The sequence below is a fragment of the Physeter macrocephalus genome, chromosome 3 (genome assembly GCF_002837175.3).
Source record: "Physeter macrocephalus isolate SW-GA chromosome 3, ASM283717v5, whole genome shotgun sequence".
NCBI classification, from domain to species: domain Eukaryota; kingdom Metazoa; phylum Chordata; class Mammalia; order Artiodactyla; family Physeteridae; genus Physeter; species Physeter macrocephalus.
In genome coordinates this window covers 11350717-11355091 of record NC_041216.1, presented here as the reverse complement: position 1 = coordinate 11355091, position 4375 = coordinate 11350717, and positions in this window count along the sequence as shown.

Sequence of the window (4375 nt, the reverse complement as noted above, 5' to 3'; positions counted from 1 at the left end):
CCAGCTCATCCGGGGCCTCCCTCCCCCTTGGCTCACCACCTCCAAGCTCCTCTGACCCCTTCCAGCCTTGAGGACACAGCAAACCCATTCCCACCTCCAGGCCTTTGTCCATGCTGTGCCCCCTGCGGGGTCTCTGGTCCCTCTCCTGGCTAACTCTTCCCACCATTCAGGTCTCTCATCCTTACATGTCACCTGTGCAGAGAAATCTTCCCTGACCATGCACCCTCTCTAAAGAATGTTCCCTCGCTATCCTCTATCTCAACGTACTACTTACCACAATGTGTATTACATTGATTTCCCTTTTTTCCGTCTCTCCAGTAGATGCTCCATAAGGCAGAAACTAGGTCATCACATAGCAGGTGCTCAATAAAAATTAACCGACCAAATAATGAAGTGGTTAAGTGTGCAAATCTGCCACGTGACAGCTGCGTGACCTTGGACAGGGTCCTGCACCCTCTTTGCCTCAGTGTCTTCAGTTATAAATTGGAAAGAAGAATCTGCCTCATAGAGTTATCATAAGGAGCAAACGAGATGAGGTTAAGTGCAGTTTTTCGCACAACAAATGCATTAAAAGCACAATAAATAAATAAGTGCTCAAAAGATACAAGTATTTTTCAACACATTTGTTGGTTGAATAAGCAGCCCTATAAGGCACGTATTCAGAGATGGGATCCAAGGCTCACAAAGAGGGAGTGACTTTTTCAGGGTCATGTGACAGATGAGTGTGGCGTTAGGGTCCCCTCCCAGGTCTGTCCAATGGCAAGTGTGTCGATGATGTGTCAAGTCTCCGAAACGGGGTGTACGTGGGGGCCATGGTGTATAGACGGTGGTTGAATAGACCTGGAGTTCAGAGACCAGCAGGGCCAGGGGAGAAACAGAATGAAGAGAATGCAGCCCTGGTAGAGGAATAGCCCAGGGTGCGGGGACAGAATGGGAGGGACATCAAGTGATGGCCACAGAAAGACTTACTTACATCCAATTTGCCTAAGTAGAAGGAAAATTGGATCTCCATGCCCTGAGTTTAATGTGGGGTCCTGGAGCAACCAGCAGACTCTACATGCTGGAATTACTTCCTCTCTGACCCTGGGGACTCTCCTATCCCTGCCAAGGTGGAAGGGGTGGGGGGGACTCAGGCGGCAGAGTGTCTCCCTTGGGCATCTCCTCAGGATGCTGAGGCCAAGGGAGACAACGCATCGGCAGGTGGGCTAGGGTCCAGGCCCATCCTGGAAAAGGCTGACTGTGAGTTTCCATGGAGCCCATTGCCATGGTAACCAAATCTCAGCGGCAGGACTCCAGCAGAGCCAGGAAAGACAAGCTCCTTTCTTGTCCATATCCCAGGAGCCTAACAGGAGGGGGGTGCGGAGGGAGGTGGGGACAATCAGGCTTTCTGAGCCAGGATGGAGGTGGGGGCAGGGAGAAGTGGAGGTTGTCTTCCTGTTCGATGGGTCTGCCATAAACCACAGGAATGTGGCACCTTATTTCACGCCTCCGTGCCTTTGCTCACCATTCCTTCCCGTGGGCTGCCCTCCCCCAACCTCTGGCTCCCCGAGTACTCCCCGCAGTCATACGTGCCTCACTTTTTACCTGCTGACCCTGCAGGCAGAATCAGCCCCTCCCACCTCTGGCCACCCAGAGTCCTTCTTTCTCATACATTCCCAGTATGTGTGGCTCCCCCAAGAGCTTGGGGAGGGTGGGTGGTGGTTAAGAGCACAGGCTCTGGGGTCAGAGAGACCTGAGTTCAAATCCCAGCCCTGCCAATAACATGTGGGGTGACTCACAGTAAGCCAGGTACCCCTCTGAGCCTCAGCTTCCTCCCCTGCCACTTCCCAGCTGTGTGATCTTGGGCAAGTTTCTTTTTTTAAAAACAAAAATTTATTTATCTCTTAATTTATGGCTGTGCTGGGTCTTCGTTGCCGTGCGCGGGCTTCTCATTGTGGTGGCCTCTCTCGTTGCAGAGCACGGGCTCTAGGCGCGCGGGCTCAGTAGCTGTGGCTCGCGGGCTCTAGAGCACAGGCTCAGCAGTTGTGGTGCACGAGCTTGGTAGCTCCGCGGCATGTAGGATCTTCCCAGAAGACCAGGGCTCAAACCCGTGTCCCCTGCATTGGCAGGCAGATTCTTAACCACTGCGCCACTAGGGAAGTCCCATCTTGGACAAGTTTCTGAACCTCTCTGAGGCTCAGTGTCTTCTGAAAAATGAAGTGATGCCCATATCTGAGGCACAGTCAGTATGAAATAAACATCAGTGATTATTCTCGGCTCTGCCTCTCTGTCCCATTGGGAGTGGAGTTCCAGCCCCCACCAGGCCCAGTTTTTCCCCGGGCTCACACCCAGATCCCCACCCCTGTACTGAGCCCCTCTTCTGCCAGGACTCAGGCCTGGCATTGCCCATGATTTTCAGGACAGGGTCTTTGAGGCACAAAGTCTCCCTGGCACTCAGAACAGAGCTGACATTTCCAGTCCAACGCCTGTGAGGAAGCCTTGTGATGAAGGATAGATCCCCTTGGGCATGCTGACAGCAGGGCCAGCCTTTGGGCTGTGTGTGTGTGAGTGTGTGTGAATGGCTGGTGGCAGATGTTCTGATACACACTCAGACACACACACAGTCACGTCGTGTACCCACATTCTCACAAATTCTCTCACACACACCCCCCACACAAACCTGACAAAGGAAGGTGCAAGGGTATCCCTGGTCACTTTGGTCAGTATCCCAGAGGCCACCCTGTGACCCTATTTCTCCCCAAACTTCCCCCTCTGGAGCCCAATCCCAAGGTTTTCTGTTTTTATGGAGCAGGTGAGGGGCAAAACAGTGACCCTTCTCAGTCTCCTGAACCTATGATTCAGGCTATGGAAGTGAAAAGGCCAGGTCAGCAGCCAGACAACGGGTCTATCTGGACACTGTTCTCTACCTTTGGAAGCACCCAGATACCTGGGATCATGCAGATAGCACTCCTGCTCCCAGCCCTGCTGAAGTGGGCCCAGCTCGGGACTGTCACACTGTCCCCCATCCTGCTGCCACCTCCCTTTGGGTTCCCTAGCTGAGGCTTGGGTCTCCAATCCCCAGCCCTTCTGTTCCATCCTGGGCATCCGAGTCCACAAGGAGGAGGCAAAGCCACATCCCCTGCCTTCCTGGTGTCCCTCTATAGCCATCCTGAGAAGCAGGCAGGGAGGTGGTCACCTCCCCCAAGCCACAAAGCTGATAAACACTGAATGACACTGATGGAGCCCTTGCTCTCTGCCTAAGTACTTTACTGGCATTATCCCTTGATCCTCATGATAACTCCATAAGGGAGGAGAGCTTATAGTCCCCATTTTATAGATGAGGGCACTGAGGCTCAGAGAGGTAAAGAAATACGGCTAAGAGGGTATTCCCCAATGCAGGGGGCACGGGTTCGATCCCTGGTCCGGGAAGATCCCACATGCCGCAGAGCAGCTGGGCCCGTGCACCCCAACTACTGAGCCTGCGCTCTAGGGCCCACGTGCTGCAACTACTGAGCCTGTGTGCTGCACCTACTGAAGCCAGTCTGCCTAGAGCCTGTGCTCCGCAACAAGAGAAGCCACTGCAATGAGAAGCCAGAGCACCTCAACGAAGAGTAGCCCCCGCTCACCACAATTAGAGAAAGCCGGCACGCAGCAGCGAAGACCCAACACAGCCAAAAATAAATTTTTTTAAAAAAAGAGGGTATCCCCACTGGAATTTAAATTCAGTCTGGGTGCAGAGCCCAGGTTCTTGAGTATTCGATACATTATGTCTCCTCAGCCACACTGCACTGAGCGCTGGGGGCCCAGTTCCCCTCCCAAAGGACTGTGAGATCCATGCAAGTAAGGGACAGAGGCGAGCAGAATGCCAGATCCATTCATTCATTCAACGAATGTTTACTGAGCCCCTGCCACGTGCGAGGGCTGCACAAGGCTCTGAGAAGCTGCAGTGAAAGGAGCAAACAAAAATCCTTGGTCGCATGGAGCAGTCATTTTAGTAGGGGAGACACAATAAACAAGGTAAATAAATAAAATAATCGTTTGTTAGGAGTAAGTGCTAAAAAGAAAAGTAAAGCAGGGAAAGGGGATTATGAAGTGCTGAGGGGTGTGGGAGATATTCTGATTCTAAAAAGCCAAGAAGTTGATACTTGTGTTAAGACCTGACGTGAGCAAGGCCATGCACTACGCACACGCATCTGGGGGAAGAGGACTGCAACTTGCGGGAACAGCAGGTGCAAGGGCCCTGAGGCAGGAGTGTGGCTGGGTAGCCCAGAATCAGCCTGGCCAGTGTCACTGGAGTGAAGTGAGAGGAAGGGGGAAAGTTGGAGTAAGGTTGGACGAGGCCAGTGGGGACCCAGACCTGGATGGTGAGACTCGTGTGGTTGATTATGAGGAATCT